Here is a 19,511-nt window from a genome sequence, read left to right on the forward strand (position 1 = left end):
TGGTGAGTGCCGCTGATTTTCTTACTCTTACTTATGTACATTAGATTACTGCTACTTAGCTAAGCAGGCGCCACCGTCAGTTTGCATATACCCGGTACACACAGAGGATGATACTTTGAATTGTTTTAATCAGCGACCTATGGGGGTGTGGTGCCACCTGAACTTTCTTCAGTATTGGTAAATACTGGAGATGCTGCTGTAACCTCTTTTCTTTCTGCTAACCAACAGTAATGGATTAGCTGTGAGACAACTACATTGCAACAGCCCCAAGCAAACTAGCAAAGAGGTAAGGACGGTTTGGCAGCACAAATGCTGTTTGTCGTGAAAACCAGCATTCAATATTAAATTACTTGCCGGTTTGATGCCATTGCAAAGAAAAAGCATATTCAGTTGTAAGCAGCCCATGTCCCTTGCTGTCTTGCTGTCCTAAGCAGGCGCGGATGTCACTTTACTCTCCCTGTGTGAACTAGGACTGGTACTCGGTAAACTAGCCTTCAGCACTGCAAGTGAATCCTTTCTTTGTGCCGATTAAGGTGTTGATTAAGTAGCTGATCAACCTTCCTATTTAGCTGGGCTGTGGATCCACCTCCTCGACTGAGCTTTGAAGTTATCCGCTTGCTAGTAATTAGTGAATGTGATCATATCTGGATATCCATGTACTGAACCTTGTCTGTCTACCGATTCTACTCCTTACTGCCTGCCCTGACCTTTGAACTGTTACCTGGACTACACTTGTACTTAGCCTGCCCTGACTATAGGACTGTGTTAAGACTACACTGAAGTACCAGCCGGTACCAAAGCCAACTTTGGATTCCTGAGTGTACATTTATCCAAAATTACAGGATAGCCATACATAACAGAAAAAACATCAAAATCATTGTCTGTCACTACCTCACCATGCCTTTAGAGAGGAAAACATAAAGGTGGTGAAAGATTTCAAGTTAAATTAAAGCATATTTAAGCCAGCTACATTTGTATAACACAGTATTTCAGGACATGTATATTTGGCAGTTTTATTTGTTCTTTAAATACATAATAAACAACAAAATATTACAATATAAAGCTAAGGCTAATCGCACTAAAATAAATTTACAATATTATCTTCATTTCTGCAGGACCTTTTATTATATCAAGGAACTGAAATTACATATTTTGAAACTAAAATTGATAAATTAGGACCTTTACTCAGTATCGTTTGACATTTTAAGAAATGGCTGCTCTCCAACTGATCGTTTTGCCAAATAAAACTGATTAAAATCCAACAGAAAATATGTGTAACTCCTTAAAGGGGCTTTCCCACTAATAAAAATACTACTCACTCAAAGGATCTTGTCAAAATAATTTTGTATGTACACCATAGGTCATTTAAAACAATTTAATAAAATGCACCATTACAAAGTTATTGCATTACCTGTGCTCCAAGTTACTGTTATTTGTAAGAGCAGCTGCCATTACTAATATCCACCTGTGGCATTGACTTTGGAGCACACTTCTTCTATTATTCTCTCTACAACGCTCTTTGCATACATGATCTTTTGCACAGGAGCTGTACTTCCCCAACCATCCTGCAGGGATACTAGTGTGCTGACACAGTGACATGTTGGAGTATGGAGGCTGGCACAGGGGAACTGTGGAAGAGAGTCATCATGTTAGCATTGTACCTGGCGTGCCAAAACTTTTGAGATCCAGAGCAGAAATAACAGATTCCCACAGGGACAGTTAAATAACAAAAAAGTAGGCATTTGCACAAATAATGTAAATTTAGCTTTACTTGGTCATGCACCTATGTAACCAATCAATACAAGAAAGGAAAAACATAAAAATGCCTAATCAAATAGACAGGACTAACACATACCATTATAAAGCTCAAAACACCTCAACACCAGCGTTTGATACCACCATGCTGCCCAAAGTATATCAGAGCAGCATCTGATACACGTGTGCAGCCCAAAATGCCTCCCCAACTTCGCCATATCAATGCCAAATTGCAGAACAAAATATCTTGCAAACAGTGTTAAATAAATATCAACATGAAGTACAAAATACCCAGCATTTTTGCCCTCTGACAGCCCTTCCCCAACTGGCAGCAGCTTTGTACCCATTTAAAGGTCTCACCTCTGTTTGGAAAAGAAGCAGTGAGGCTAGAATTGGAGGGAGAGAGCCCTCCGGAAGAAGGTAGAATGGAATGGGTAAAAGGAGGTGTTACGGCACAGGTCATATGTTGCCAATGGTTATGTGGTAAGAGGTATAATAGATGCAGTGTGTACAGGTATATCGTATATACAGCAGTGTAATGATACGTTATGTGAGGTACAAATAACACATCATATCTCACATATCAGTACACTGCTATATATTCTATACATACAGATATATCTGTACAAACTGCATCCATTATCTATTATACCTTGTACCTCACATACAGTCCTGATCAAAAGTTTAAGACCACTTGAAAAATGGCAAAAAATCATATTTAGCATGGCTGGATCTTAACAAGGTTCCAAGTAGAGCTTCAACATGCAACAAGAAGAAATGGGAGTGAGACAAAACATTTTTTGAGCATCCAATTTAATGAAGACAATGAATAAACTGAAACAGGCTGTTTTTCAGCTGATCAAAATTTTAGGACCACATGCCTTTAAAAGGCCAAATCTGTACAAAGATGTGGATTCATTGTCATTTTCTGTCAGGTACTCACACGTTGTGATGGCAAAGGCAAAAAAACTCTCCCTTTTCGAACGTGGTCGGGTTGTTGAACTGCATAAACAGGGTCTCTCACAGCACGCCATCGCTGCTGAGGTGGGACGCAGTAAGACAGTCATTTGGAATTTCTTAAATGATACTGAGGGTTATGGAAGACCCAAACAAATTTCATCAGCACTGAGCCGGAGTATCCAATTGGCTGTCCGTCAAGACACTGGATGATCCTCGACCCAAATTAAGACCCTTACTGGTGCTGACTGCAGCCCCCTAACCATCAGACGGCATCTGAGATTGAAAGGCTTCAAAAACAAAAAACGTCTTCAAAGACCTCGTCTCCTTGAACGCCACAGAACTGCTCGTTTGGACTTTGCAAGAGAGCACCAAACATGGGACATTCAAAGGTGGAAGAAAGTTTTATTCTCTGATGAGAAAAAATGTAACCTTGATGGTCCTGATGGTTTCCAACGTTACTGGCATGACAACCAGATCCCACCTGAGATGTTTTCTACGCGCCACAGTGGAGGGGGCGCCATAATGGTCTGGGGTGCTTTTTCCTTCAGTGGAACATTGGAGCTTCAGGAAGTACAGGGGCGTCAAACGGCCGCTGGCTATGTCCAGATGTTGCAGAGAGCATTCCTCATGACTGAGGGCCCTCGTCTGTGTGGTAACGAGTGGGTTTTTCAAAAGGACAACACTACAGTACACAATGCCCGCAGGACAAGGGACTTCTACTAGGAGAATAACATCACTCTTTTGGCCCATCCTGCGTGTTCCCATGATCTAAATCCAATTGAGAACCTTTGGGGATGGATGGCAAGGGAAGTTTACAAAAATAGACAACAGTTCCAGACAGAAAATGGCCGTCTTCACCACTTGGAGAAATGTTCCCACTCACCTCATGGAAACGCTTGCATCAAGCATGCCGAAACTAATTTTTTAAGTGATAAACAATAACAGTGGAGCTACTCATTACTGAGTTCATGTTTGGAAGTTGGATTTCTGTTTGGGGGGGGGGGTTCGTTTTTTTTTGGAGGTGTGGTCCTAAACTTTTGATCAGCTAAAAAACTGCCTGTTTCAGTTTGTTTGTTCATTGTTTTCATTAAATTGAATGCTCAAAAAATGTTTTGTCTCACTACCATTTCTTCTTGTTGCATGTTGAAGCTCTACTTGGAACCTTGTTAAGATCCAGCCATGCTAAATATGATTTTTTTTGCTATTTTCCAAGTGCTCTTAAACTTTTGATCAGGACTGTATCAGTACACACACACACACATGTTGGTAAGGCTGATTAGTCAGCCTGCATTTGTGGGAGGGGCAGAGGCCCTTCATATACGAGCCACAGCCTCACTCACAGGCGTGTGTTCTCAGGTGCAGAGGGGGCGTGTTTTCATCCCTGACCCAAGCAGCTCACACCAACAGCAGCTACGCTGAAGTGCGCTCGCTCGACTCTTAAGTATGCATGGGCCACAGTGCCCTGAGCCAGCCAAAGTTTCTTATGGTAAACGCAACTCGGCCTCAAGGACAACCGCCGCTCTGGGTTTGTTTCTGGCTGGGCTTTCAGGTCGGGTAGGGCTACCGCAGCCTTTCAAGCACACGGATCATTCTGATTTCCCTCCCCACCTTGAGCTTTCCTTACCTGCACTCGCGGCCACGCCATCGGCATACTTGCACGTTTCGTCTGTCTGTTAGTTCGCCACCCTGATCTCTCGTTCACCGATTCTAGTGTCGCAGTTACGGGGTGTCTGCCTCCAGCGTTCTCTACCCTACTGGCTATGCTCCCTTGGATCAGTCTGTGTTGCACCATGTTGTACCAGCATTGCCAGGAGGAATAATGGAGGGATTGCAACAGTTCTGTTAAAGCATAGCTATTTTACTGGAGTTCTGTTACAAAAAAAAAAAAAAAAGAGCGGTCTGTGGTGCTTGGGTGAGTTGGTTTTTGTGTTACTGTTTGTATTCATGCATTGGTTCGTATTCATTCCTAGCCAAAACAATCTGCTTTGATTTACTTCAGCTGAAGCCAATAATACAATTGGAGTGAGTTCCTACTAGGTATAAGGAAGTTTTACTATTCACTTTGTATGTCTTGGTGAAGGGTCATGATTAGCAAAAATGAAATTTGTCTTCTCCTATCTGCGTCTGGATTTTAGTTTTCACAAAAAAGAAAAGGGGGAAATACAGGTAAGATGGCGTTGGGTGTGATGACGTCACGTTGTAGGGCCTGTAACGCGTGGCGCTGCTACGAGGTGCTTGATTTGTTGCCCCAAGTCGGTCATGCACCGGCACCGATGCGTCACGGCTTTTCCCCGGACTTCCCGATCTCTCACAGGAGCAGTTCGCACTCCCCGCCCCCGTACCGCTCTCCCGGCAGATGCAGCCGTTCTCCAGGCAGCCGCTCCCCCCACCCCACCACCCCCCCCCCCCCGCCGCCGCCGCCATGGCCACTCCTACGAGAGTCGAGGCCAATCCCTCTCCTGCTCCAGACCCGGCACCCTCGCTCTAGAACCCGCCGTTCCAGATCCCCCGCTCCCGTATTAACGGTACTCAGGCCGGCGCTGCTCCCCTGGTGGCCCTCATCAGTACAAGGGCTGCAGTTGCCGCTCCAGTCCAGCCAGTGACCATCATCCTCTGGCCAGCAAAAATGACAGGTACCCTAGTCTGCAGTCGGTCTCAAGTTCGAGAAGGTGCTAGGGCTCAATAACATTGTTTTGCCACTGCCAGGGGCAGCAGTCTGGCAGTCCGTGAATGTGAGTACAGTCGCCTTAAAAAAAATATATATAATAATATATATTTTATTTTTTACACTCGGGGTTTCTGGCGAGGGTGGTCTGCTTTCCCCTCACGGTTGATCAGTTCTCATCACTTGGTAGATTCATCCGGCTCAAGTTTTCAAATTATCAATGTTGCCACCTGTCACGTTGTCAGGCTCACGCTAATCACACCATCCAGTGTCTGTTGCCCGGTTGTTTATTCAGTTTTACGTTTATCGATCATTAATGTCTGTCACCTTACGTCTTTCAGGCTGCGTTCATTGGTCATTGATATCTGCTGCCTGTTTACACTATTCAGGCATACGTTTATTATTTAATGTCTGTTTACATTATTCAGGATTATGTTCACTAACTTCTAATGTCTTTGGCCTGTTTACGTTATTGTCATGGCCTATGGTATGTTGTGTGACACTTTCCTTCATTTGGTTGTCCGTGGCAACGTGTGGTGTTGAGTGCGTGTGGTGGCAGTGTCCCAGCCCTATGGCTGATCCCCAGGACTTGATTGTCACACATGCCGTTGCCCGTGGCAACAGGTGAAGTGTGTGGTTTATGTGTGTATTCCCCTTTAAGTGGCCGTCTTCCCTTGCCTTGTGTTTGAAGGGTTAATTCCATTCTGTGTGTGTGAACACTGGGTGTGTTTGTTGGGTGTGGCTACTTGGGCCTATAAAGCCTCAGTGTTTAGTACGTGTCTGAGGGGTACTTCAGCCATGGTTAGCTGGAGCAGCCTCCTGTGTATCCCACCTGCCAGTGGGGGCCACCCTTGTGGTCATAAGTTTTATGTCATGATGTTCAGTTGATGTTTTCCTTTGTTATCTGTTTATTGCAACTATGGATGTCCTGGTTACCTGTGTGATATGTGTGCTGTGTCCCTTAGTGTTCTGTGGACATTTGTAGTCATGCATGGGTTCCAGTCAGCGTGGCTGTGACAGGTACGTTTGGAACTACTTTAGTTTGCCTGTCATATCTGTATGTTGTATTTGTTCCCCATTCCTTGCAGCTTGGCCAGTGAGACTCCTGTTCCTCCGTGTCCAGAAGGAACAGGTCGTCTTACCCTACTCCTAGTTCAGGGACCGGTCGAAGGGTGAGTAGGGATCCGAGGTTCCTGAGCATGGGCCCTCCTACCTTCAAGGTCGTCCCATGCAGCTAGGAGTTAGGGACGGATTAGGGATGTATTTGGAGGTGACCTGCTCCCTAATTCTGTCGTCCTGGCCGAGCAGCCATGAACAGCTTCGGGCATCGCACGGCTGAGGGTTTTCCCCATCCTCAGCCGTGACAGTTATTCAGCCTTACATTTATTAATTACTAATGTCTGTTGACTGTTTGCATTATTCAGGCTTACATTTACTAACTTCCCATGTCTGTTGTCTATTTACATTATTCAGGCTTACAATAATTGATTACTGTTGCCTGTTTACGTTATTCAGGCTTACGTTTGCTGACTACCAATGTCTGTTGCCTGTTTAGGTTATTCAGGCTTACGTTGCTAACTACCAATGTCTGCTGCCTGTTTACGTTATTCAGGCTTATGTTTACTAACTCCTAATGTCTGTTGCCAGTTTACGTTATTCAGGCTTACGTTTATTAATAACTAATGTCTGTTGCCTGTTTGCGTTATTCAGGCTTACGTTTACTAACTTCTAATGTCTGTTGCCTGTTTACCTTATTCCGGCTTACGTTTACTAACTACCAATATCTGTTGCCTGTTTACGTTATTCAGGCTTACGTTGACTAACTTCTAATGTCTGCTACCTGTTCACGTTATTCAGGCTTACGTTAATTGGTTACTGTTGCCTGTTTACGTTATTCAGGCTTACGTTTACTAACTACTAAGGTCTGTTGCCTGTTTACGTTACTTAGGCTTAAGTTTTTTTAATTTATAATGTCTGTTGCCTGTTTACATTAGTCAGGCTTACATTTATTAATCCGGAATGTCCATTGACTGTTACGTTTATTCAAGCTTATGTTTATCAAATGTCTGTTGCCTGTCGCGTTCTTCAGGTTCACTTTTAAATCGCTAATGTCTGTCGCTCCCCCACTACAAGTGTTACAGAACTAAATGTCCCGGTCGCCCCTTCCATCCAGGTTCCAAGAAGTAAAAAAAAATATAATAATAATTTTGCCGCAGCTGTTTTGTCTTGTTTTTAATTCTCCATGCTTTCTTTCAGGTCATGCGGGGGCAAAAGTCTTGGTCTGTTATTACGGTTAGAAGTTACAAAACATCCTGGAGCATTTACAGCAAATTTGCACTCCCTCACCCACGGGAGGACATCGACAGGATCTTGTACATTATGACCTTCTTAGCTAATTGCCATACTGGCCTTAGACTCTCTCAGAACACAGTTAAATTGCATTTGGCTTAACCTCAGACTCCCTACAACCACGTTGAATCGGGTTTTGGACAAGGCCCAGCATTTACTCTGATAGTAGAAGATTCAGATAGTAGGTCAGTCTTCACGTCTGAAGCGTTAAAACAATTCTCAAGGGAAAACAGTGCAGAACCTGTGATGATGTCAAAGGTTTTTTAGTTTTCTGAGCCTTTGGACTGCGCTGATGACAGGGGCTCTGAATGGCAGCCTGTAAATTAATGTAACTAGGGTTCGGGCCTTTGATCAGCCACAGCCCACAGCCCCCCCCCCCCCCCTCCCCATAGCAGCTGTGTGGTCTGATTCCATTGGAGGTACACCACTGTCTCACACTATTTCATCAGCAGAAAAATAGGTTATGTGTGTCAGAATAAGACAACACAAAAGTGGTGTATCATAAAAAGAACATATAAGTGTTATATCTCCATCATAATGACAATGGAAAAAGGATAGCTCTTGAAATACAGAGTTAAAAGAAGATCATAACCGATTGCTCTGTTCTTTTTTTTTCTAAGATTCAACATGGATGTTCACACATGAAGTAATGCAAAATAATAAACACATAAAATTATATTTTGCGAAATCCAGAAGAGTTGTCACAGACCTGAATAAAGAATGATGCTCCCCTAATTTAGGCAAACGAGATATCTGAATTTGGTCCATACTACATTAAGTCTCAAAGTGGGAAAATGTTATAAAGTATTTTTCTTTCTTAAAGGGGTTTTCAGGGACTTAGGTAAAAAAATATTTTATTGGCAGAGGTCTGACTACCAGCACCCCAGCTGATCAACTTCTGAAAGGGAATGCAGAGCTCGGACAATAACTGCAGCCTCATCCTCAGCCTGGGGTGTCACAACCATTGGTACCTTGGCTTTGTGCAAGTCCATCCTATTCAAGTGAAGCCGAGAGCTGGACAACCAACAATCATTAAGTGATGATTGAACCTGACAATAGGTCATTATTCAATTTCTAGAAACCCCATTTAATAACAGACATTTTGCTGAAGAAACTTATATTTGTTAAAATATATATCAAATAAATCTAACCATAATGAACTTGAAGTCTTTTTGGATGGCAGTAACAGTTGAAATCAGAAGTCTACATCTATATATATATATATATAAAGAAGGAGTATGTATGTATGTATGTTCCGCGATCACTCAAAAACCAACCAACGAAACTTGGTATACACACCCCTTGCTACCTGGAAAGAATTCTTGTAGGGGGTCACAGCTCTCTAGCACGTACCATTCCAATAAAATGCAAATTGTCATGGTAGGTAAGATAAGGGAAGGAAACAGAAAACGGCAAAGCAAACAAAACAACTGACTAAGCCCCATATGCTAGGGAACAAAGGGGTCACCTCCTAGCAATCCCTAAAACACTTTCCCTAAGCTGCTATGTCCATGTGCACATGCCCACGTACCTAAGACTATAACACACTGAACCAAACCCTCAGCTGTAGGAAAGAGGGAAAGAGCCACCCAGCTCCTTCAACAACCGAAGGATCTAGCGTCACCCTAGAGGCCTAGTCAAAACAGACACATAAGGAACAAGGGAAAAGGACTTATCTAGAGATGTGTTGGAGCTGACGATCCACCAACCTTCCAGAGCTAACACAAGGCAGAACTATAACCCGCAAAGACTATAGGGAAAGGGAGGAATAAATAGCCTCACCAATTACCTAAAGAGCAACACCTGGGAGGAGTTGGGATTCTGCTCAAACCCACAACAAAACAAACTGTCAGATTGAGTCACATGCAGCAACTCTGACAGATCTCCTCAGAACACCCACAGGGCAGGGCGTGACAGTACCCCCCTATGGGTGACCTCCGAACACCCAGGCCCAACTTTATCCAGATGTGCCCTGTAAAAGGCATTTACAAGGCGGCTAGCATTAACACCGGTAACCGTAACCCACATTCTTTCCTCGGGACCATATCCCCTCCAATGCACCAGGTACTGAAGGGAACCCCAAAGAACATGTGAGTTGAGAATTCTAGAGCTTCCAAGCTTCTCCCTTTTTCCTCCAAACGTAATTTATTATGACCAAAAAGTAAAATTTTTAATCTGGCTTTTTTAATATTTATTTTGCAGTAATGGCTTCTTCCTGGCAGAGTGGCCTCTCAGCCAATTTTGATACAGTGCTCCTTCTCTGTGGATACTGACAATCTTACCAGCTTCCGCCATCCTCTTCACAAAGTCTTTTGCTTTTGTTCATGGGTTGATGCACATGTCGGACCAAAGCACGTTCATCTCTGGGACACAGAACCTGTCTCCTTCCCGAGTGGCATGATGGCAGAACATTCTTATGTTGTTTGTACTTGCGTATAATTGTTTGTACAGATGAACGAGGGCACCTTCAGGTATCTTGAAATTTCACCCAAGGTTGAGCGAGACTTGTGCAAGTCCACAATTCTTTTCCTGATGTCTTGGCAGATTTCTTTAGACTTTCCTATGATGCTACACAAAGAGGCAGTGTGTTTCAGGTGTGCATTTAAATACATCCACAGGTGTGTCTCTAATTAGCTCAGTTGTTGCCAACAAACCTAACAGAAGCTTTCAAACACATGACATCATCATATGGGCAGTCCAGAATAGTTTAAAGGCATAGTAATCTTAGTGTATGTAAACTTTTGACATTTCAGAAAGTAATAAAAAATGCCTTAAAACAGTCTCTCGCTCATTATTCTGGCATTTGGCAAATAATAATTATTAATGATGAGCGAGCATGCTCGGCCGAATTTCAGTTCGGCTCGAGCATCGCTATGCTTGGCACATGGAGGTACTTGGCCAAGTACCGCATGTGCTCGAGCGCCATGCTCGAGTCTCCTCCCCGCACACTTCGCAAATAAACGTGCAGGTAAGTACTTCCATCACTGTAATGCCAGTAGCCATGTTGGCTGCTGGCATTACAGTGATTGGCTGTCCGGAACGCGTCATCGGGTGCTATATAGCACCCGATGACACGTGCTCGGATCAGTCATAGTCAAGGAGAGCAGAGGGTAGGAAGGGAAAGGCAGTGTTTGGAGCGAAATTCTCAGTTATTATTCGAAGAAAGCTTTTCAAAACCCAAAAGTCATTTTAAGGACTACTGTGTGTGTGTGTGTTTTAGAGCAGCAATATATTTTTACTTGTGCTAAATTGGTCAGTCTCAGGGACATCCGTGCTGAGGAAGGGACAGATAGTGAAGGGAGAGAAATTTGCGGTTTTTACTACCAAAAGCTTTTCAAAGACCCCAAAGTCCTTTTAAGGACTACTGTATGTGTGTGTTTGACAGCAGCAAGATATTTTTCTTTAATACCTATTAGTGACATATACTGTACATCATTCGCAGACTGTCTTTTTGCGTAAATTCTAATAATCAGCGCCACATTTATTGTCTATAGTATGCGTTTAATACACATCCGTGACATATACAGTACTCCATCCGAAAACTGTTTCATTAGCGTAAATTTAAATAATCAGGGGCCTGTCCTCATCTACTGTCTCTGTAGTATGTGCGTGTAATACACATCAGTGACATATACAGTACTCCATCTGAAAACTGTTTCTTTAGCGTAAATTTAAATAATCTGGGCAAAATCTAGTGTCCATAGTGTGTTGTTTTCTGTGAAATATACAGTACGCCATCCAAAAACTGTTTCTTAAGGGCAAATTTAACTAATCTGGGCCTAATCTAGTGTCCATAGTGTATGGCTTTCTGCGACATATACAGTACGCCATCTGAAAACTGTTTCTTTAGTGCAAATTCCAATAATATGGAACTAATCTAGTTTCCATATTCTGTGGGTTTCTGTGACATATACTGTCCTGCATCCGAAAACTGTGTCTTTAACGGACTGTAAAACAATCTGTGCCACATCTAGTGACAAAACCATTAATATGAAGAAGGAGCGCACTAAGGGATGGGGAAGTGGGTGTCATGCTGATTGTGCACGCAGAGGCCGTGGCCCTGGGCGCAATGAAACTGTGCCTGCTTCCAGTGCACCAGAAAAAAAAAACATCCACTGTACCCAGCTTCATGTCCAACTTAGCTGGGCGGCGCAGGACAACACTGTCCAAGTCAGACCAGTGCGAACAGTTGGTCTGTTGGATTGCTGAAGATAATGCTTCCAGTCGGTTAAGCACAACCCTCTCTTCCACGAAGTCCAGTCTCTGTAGCCAAGAGTCTGGTCAACCGAATCCTCACTCTGATCATCCTTCCTCCCATCATGCCCTGCTTCCAATGTTTTGTCTGAGAGTGTATTTAGTGCTGCTGGTGGCATTATAACAGATAAGCGTATCCGCCTGTCAACTAACTGCTGACAGGTTGATAAAAATGAACAAGGCCTGGAATTGACCATGACTTCTCGACTCCACCAGAGGAAAGCTGATGAACATAAAGGCACTTTACATGTGTTGTTTTTAATGTAGTTAATAGACTGTATTCCCATGCACCCCTTCCACCACAAACAAGGGTATATGGTTGAATCTTCCTTTTCTCATCTTCCTCCTCCTCTTCCGTCATATCAACATGCATTGCTTGTTAGTCACATATAATGCCCTCGCATATATGGCCTTTGAATACATTTTTTAGAGGGTCCGATCACCAGCAGGCCCTCACATCTAATTTTTTACAGGGTCCGCCCTCGCATATATGGCCTTTGAATACATTTTTTACAGGGTCCGATCACCAGCAGGCCCTCACATCTAATTTTTTTAGAGGGTCTGCTCACCAGCAGGCCCTCACATCTAATTTTTTATAGGGTCCGCTCACCTGCAGACCCGCAACTCAAATCTTTTACAGGGTCAGCTCACCTGCAGGCCCGCAACTCAAATCTTTTACAGGGTCAGCTCACCTGCAGGCCCGCAACTCAATGTGAATGAGGCCCTCCTTTATGTGATATACAGGTTGTATCAGAGTGCCTCTTCCTTGTCATTTTTGGTAAATATACAGGAAAGAATGTTTTCAATAAATTTTTCCTATAAAATCGATTATTTACTTTGGTTTTGTGAGTAAAACCTTAATTAGATTGTGGGCATGGTGATCACGTTAAGGCTTTTACAATTTAAAGGACCAGGAGGCACACCAATAATCCTTAGAGTGCAAAAGGGTGGTGAAAAAATGGTACGAGATACGCCTGACCCAAGAGAGAGTCACAAGAACCACCCTATCAATGCACATCCAACAATAACCAAATAATAAAATGTATACATTTTATTAGAAACACCAACAAACACACATTTAAAATTGAATACAAAATGAACAGCGTGTCGGTATACAAATAAATATGTGTAACCATAACTGGTGTGCTGCTCCTAGTCACCTCCATGTGCATCAAGCAACCAATGGGAGGAGGAGCAAGCACACCTATATGTACCACCTAATCAAGGCGGTTTATGAGATAGGAAGGGCGAAAGTGCAAAGGAATGCTATTCCCAAGATAAAATAGGAGCGCATTCACACTTGAATGGTGCTTGGTAGGCGGGCACAGATGTGTTTTGATTAAAATATATTGGCTTAGTGTCTCAGATTTTATCACATCAGAGTGAGGACTTTGTCCATATATAATGCTTGCATCTATTCTATTAAGTGCATTATTACCTTATTTCTGTGGGGTTTTTTTTTTTCATGAATGTGGCCAGGGACATTCCCACATTTATTTATCATACCGTGGACGATGCTTTTATCTTAGTTTTTTCTGTGATTTTCTTTTAAGCAGCATCAGCAGCAGCATGGTGATAAAAAGGAGTGGCAAGGTGACATACTGTGGAGATGGCAGCATGAGGAGGCCACATAGTGGCACAGTGACTGAGTCTGGATAAAAGACTAAGGCCACAGATTGTTTATAAAATGCAGATGGGAAGAATCTGTGGAGCTGTATCACAGTCACCTGCAGATTAATGCAGAACAGGGCTGTAGCCATAGGGAAAGTAGGGGAAACTGCAGCTTTGGGACACTGACCCAGAAGGGGCCCATCCAGGAGGAGGAGGACTAAAGGATTTTGTCAGGGCCCCCTTAACAGTATTACACAATGAAATTATATACAGTGACAGTATAGACAGTGTATAAAACGAAGGGAACAGCTGCCGGCCCTGGTCTGAGAGAGTGATCTTTACTAGCCACAGAACTGGGGGCCACATGAAAGGAAGGGGTCGCTAAAAAATTACTGTGGGATGGAGCCCCATTCAAAAATTTGCTGTGGGGCCAAGTCATTTCTAGCTACACCACTGATGCAGCCCACAAAAGCAAGTTGGGTTTATCGATTCCAAAACCTTAATTAGATTGTGGGCCTGGTGATCAGTTTAAGGCCTTTTAAGCAGCATCAGCAGCAGCATGGTGATAAAAATGAGTGTCAAGGTGACATGGTGTGGAGATGGCAGTATGAGAAGGCCACATAGTGGCACAATGACTGAGTCTGGATGAAAGACTAAGGCCACAAATTGTTTAGAAAGATGCAGATGGAAAGAATCTGTGGAGCTGTATCACGGTCACCTGCAGATTAATGCAGACTAGGGCCGTAGCTATAGGGGAAGCAGGGGAAGCTGCAGCTTTGAGGCCCTGACCCAGAAGGGGCCCATCCAGGAGGAGGAGGACTAAAGGCTTTGGTCAGGGCCCCCTCAACAGTATTACACAATAAAATTATATACAGTGACAGTATGGACAGGGTATAAAACGGATGGAACAGCTGCCGGCCCTGGTCTGAGAGAGGGATCTTTACTAGCCACAGGAATGGGGGTGGCATGAAAGGAAGGGGTTGCTAAAAAAAATACTGTGGGATGGAGCCCCATTCAAAAATTTGCTGTGGGGCCCAGTCAGTTCTAGCTACGCCACTGATGCTGCCCACAAAATCAAGTTGTGTTTATCTATTCCAAAACCTTAATTAAATTGTGGGCCTGGTCAGTGGTGTTGCAAGGCCGTCGCGGCGGGTGTAGGCCGCACCAGGTGACACCAGTCTGATGGTGTGAGTGCATAGGCGTGAATCCCCTTTAACGCTGTGAATACTAATCAGCGCTGGAAGCGCTGATTACTACCGGAGGACAGCGAAGCGGTAAAAGATCTGTACTCACCACTTCCTGGTATTCGGCTGTCTGCTGTGCAGGTCTGCGCAGAGGGTGAGTCGCTCTGTGACGTCACGCTGTGATCACCAGCCGACAGCAGGAGGAAGAATATCGTGGGAGGTGCTGCTGAGGAGCGGCAGCGTTCAGGAGCAGGAGCGGTAAGTGTTTTATTTTTTTATCTGAGGCTGCTGGGGGCAATCGGGGCATAATGGCCAGGTTGCTGGGGACTGAGAGGCATAATATGGGGGGGCTGAGGGGCATAATATGGGGGGCTAAGGCATAAATTGGACTAAGGCATAATGGGGGGGCTGAGGTATAAACTGGACTGAGAGGCATAATGTGGGGGCTGAGGCATAAATTGGGCTGAGAGGCATAATGGGGGGGCTGAGGCATAAATTGAGCTGAGAGGCATAATGGGGGGGCTGAGGCATAAATTGGGCTGAGAGGCATAATCAAGGGGAGGACTGAGGCATAAATTGGGCTGACTCCGCGAGGCAATGGCATAATGGGGGATGAGATTCCTGAGAGGCATAATGGGGGCTGAGAGGCATAAGGGCTGATTATGGGGTTAATGAGAGGCATGGGGGCTGAGAGGCATAAGGGCTGATTATGGGGCTAATGAGAGGCATGGGGGCTGAGAGGCATAAGGGCTGATAATGGGGATGAAGGGAGGCATGGGGCTCTTATCTGAGGTCTGATTGGGGGTCATTTACATTGGGATCTGAGCTGAGGTCTCATGGGGGTCTGATTTGAGGTCTTATTGGGGTCTTATTAACATTGGGGGTCTGAATAGGGCTGTCAGCTGAGCTCTGATTAACATTGGGGGTCTAAGTGGTGGTCTGACCTGAGGTGTAATTAAATATTCCCCCCCCCCTCTAAAGCCTAGGTGAGTCTCATAGGTATCCTTCCTGATCTGCTGAGCTGTGCCCACTTCCAGCCCTGAGCCCAGCAGCCCAGAGCAATGACCCTGAGCCTGCTGGAGTCTTCAGAACTGTAAGTATTCACAGTAATTCACTGTAAGCTATATTATATATATTACTTTTTTTATGTGAGTAAGGGTGCTGGGTGGTTGGAGAAGGAGGGGGGGTGGAGAAGGGGGAGGGAGGGGTGGATGGAGGGGTGCAATACTATCTGCACATTGTAAAAAAAAAAGTAAGCACCACATTATTTTCTGTCTGCTGCCACAAAACTATATGGAAGTGCCACTGTCACGGAAGGTGTACAGGAAACAAGACAACACAAAATGAATATACGACTCACTGGATCCAAAACTAAGGAACAAAAAGGGAGACCCCTGCATCAGACCTGGCACTCTCCCTGACTGCTCAGCCTATGCGAAAATCCCAATGGTAGATGATCGCATATCCTCGTACCTCGACTGTATAACACCTGAACACCCTATAATAGTGAGGGGACACGACCACCAGCTCCCTACACTAGTTACAGAGGGAGTCAGGGTCACCTGGGATCCAGCAAACAGAAAATCACAAATGAATGCACAACACTTATCTTGTAGAAGACTGGGAAGTAGGATCAGCATGCACACACACTCCAGGAAGTAATATAAACCGCAAACTGATGCACTATGGGGAGGAATTTAAAGGGATGCAATAAGTACAACTACATGACAGCTGAGAGAGGCTAACGAGATGAGGAACTGAAAGCAAAACAAAGGAAACTCAAGGAGGAGGTTCTGAAAGGCATCTGTCAGAGCTTCTCAGATGTCTGGTGGTGACAGTACCCCTCCTTCTACGAGTGGACTCCGGACACTCAGAGCCCACCTTCTCAGGATGGGACCTATGGAAAGCCCTGATGAGACGAGTGGCTTTAATGTCAGTCACTGGGACCCACATCCTCTCCTCAGGACCATAACCCTCCCAATGAACGAGGTACTGGAGAGAACCGCGGACAACACAAGAATCCACAATCCTAGAGACCTGAAATTCAAGATTACCATCAACCATAATCAGAGGAGGAGGCAAAGACGAGGGTACAATGGGTTGGACATAAGGTTTTAATAAGGACTTATGAAAAACATTATGGATCTTCCAAGTCTGAGGAAGATCAAGACGGTAGGCAACAGGATTGATGACAGACAAGATTTTGTAAGGCCCAATAAACTTAAGACCCAACTTCCAGGAGGGAACCTTCAACTTGATATTCTTAGTAGACAACCACACCAGATCACCAACATTCAGGTCCGGACCAGGCACACGTCTCTTATCCGCCACACGCTTATATCTCTCACTCATGCTCTTTAGATTATCCTGAATCTTTTGCCAAATAGATGACAAAGACGAGGAGAATCTGTCCTCATCAGGTAAACCAGAAGACCCCTCTCCCGAGAATGTCCCAAACTGCGGATGAAACCCATATGCACCAAAAAATGGTGACTTATCAGAGGACTCCTGACGACGGTTATTTAAAGCAAACTCAGCAAGGGACAAAAAAGAACACCAATCCTCCTGATTCTCCGCCACAAAACAGCGCAGATATGTCTCCAGATTCTGATTGACGCGCTCTGTCTGGCCATTCGACTGCGGGTGGAAAGCAGAAGAGAATGACAACCGAACCCCCAAGCGAGAACAGAAAGCCTTCCAGAATCTGGAAACAAACTGCGTGCCCCTATCAGAGACTATGTCTGAAGGAATACCATGCAATTTGACAATGTGATCAATAAATGCCTGCGCCAGCGTCTTAGCATTGGGCAAGCCAGGAAAAGGGATGAAATGCACCATTTTGCTAAAACGGTCCACCACCACCAGAATCACAGTCTTCCCCGAGGAACGAGGCAGGTCCGTTATGAAGTCCATGGACAGATGTGTCCAAGGACGGGAAGGAATGGGTAAGGGAAGGAGAGGACCTGATGGCCATGAATGAGGGACTTTGGCACGAGCGCAGGTCTCGCAGGCTGCCACAAAACCCTCAACTGACTTACGAAGCGCCGGCCACCAGAATCTCCGAGCGATGAGATCCACTGTGGCTCTTGCCCCCGGGTGCCCAGCAAGGACCGTATCGTGGTGTTCCTTAAAAATCTTGTGTCTTAAAGCGAGAGGCACAAACAACCTCCCAGGAGGACAAAGATCAGGAGCCTCTGACTGGGCTACCTGCACCTCTGCCTCCAATTCAGGATAAAGAGCAGAGACCACCACACCTTCAGCCAAAATGGGACCCAGGTCTTCAAAATTCCCACCTCCCGGAAAACAACGTGACAGGGCATCTGCCTTTACATTCTTAACCCCAGGGCGGAACGTGACAACAAAATTAAACCTTGAACAGAACAAAGACCATCTGGCCTGTCTCGGGTTCAGACGCTTGGCTGACTCCAAGTAGGCTAGATTGTTATGGTCAGTAAACACGGTAATAGGGTGTCTGGCTCCCTCTAGCCAATGGCGCCATTCCTCAAAAGCCAACTTGATGGCCAACAACTCCCTATCTCCCACATTGTAATTTCTCTCTGCGGAGGAGAGTTTCTTCGAGAAAAAGGCACACGGTCGCCATTTGGCAGGAGAGGAACCCTGAGACAAGACCGCCCCCACACCCACCTCAGAAGCATCAACCTCAACTATGAAGGGTAGAGAAATATCAGGTTGTACCAAGATGGGAGCGGAAGCAAAACTCTCCTTGATATTAGAAAAGGCCTTACGCGCCTCTACCGACCAGGAAGAAAAATCTACCCCCTTTCTGGTCATATCAGTGAGTGGTTTAACAACAGAGGAATAATTCAAAATAAACTTCCTGTAATAATTGGCAAAGCACAAAAAACGCATCAGCGCCTTCTGATTCTTAGGAAGCTCCCACTCAAGCACAGCGCGGACCTTCTCGGGGTCCATGCAAAAACCAGAAGCGGAAAGAAGAAACCCCAGAAATTGAATTTCTGGAACCGCAAACACACATTTTTCCAGTTTCGCGTATAATTTATTCTCCCGCAGGATGAGCAAGACCTGACGTAAGTGTTCCTTATGAGTTTTGAAATCAGGAGAAAAAATCAAAATGTCATCCAAATACACTAATACAAATTTCCCCATTAAATGATAAAAAATGCTGTTCACTAAATGCTGAAAAACGGCTGGAGCATTCATCAAACCAAAAGGCATAACCAAATTCTCAAAATGGCCCTCAGGGGTATTGAAGGCCGTCTTCCATTCGTCTCCTTCTCTGACTAGGTTGTATGCCCCTCTTAGATCTAATTTGGAAAAGACTTTAGCCCCAACAATCTGGTTAAACAGGTCCGGGATCAGAGGAAGCGGATAAGGGTCACGAATTGTGATACTGTTCAGCTCCCTAAAATCCAGACAAGGTCTTAAAGAACCATCTTTTTTCTTAACAAAGCAAAAAGCAGCGGCCACAGGTGACTTTGAGGGTCGTATGTGTCCTTTTCTCAGACTCTCAGAGATATAAGCACGCATAGCGACCCTTTCAGGTTGGGAGAGATTGTATAAACAAGATTTAGGCAGCTTGGCGCCTGGGATGAGATTAATCGGGCAATCATACTCCCTGTGCGGGGGCAAATCCTGAACTCCACTCTCAGAGAAGACATCCGAAAATTCAGAGAGAAGGTACAGTAGAAACCTCAGAAACAGATGTCGTGAGGCAATTCTCTCTGCAAAAGTCACTCCAACCATTTATTTGC

Source organism: Bufo gargarizans, chromosome 4 (genome assembly GCF_014858855.1).
Source record: "Bufo gargarizans isolate SCDJY-AF-19 chromosome 4, ASM1485885v1, whole genome shotgun sequence".
Classification (NCBI taxonomy): domain Eukaryota; kingdom Metazoa; phylum Chordata; class Amphibia; order Anura; family Bufonidae; genus Bufo; species Bufo gargarizans.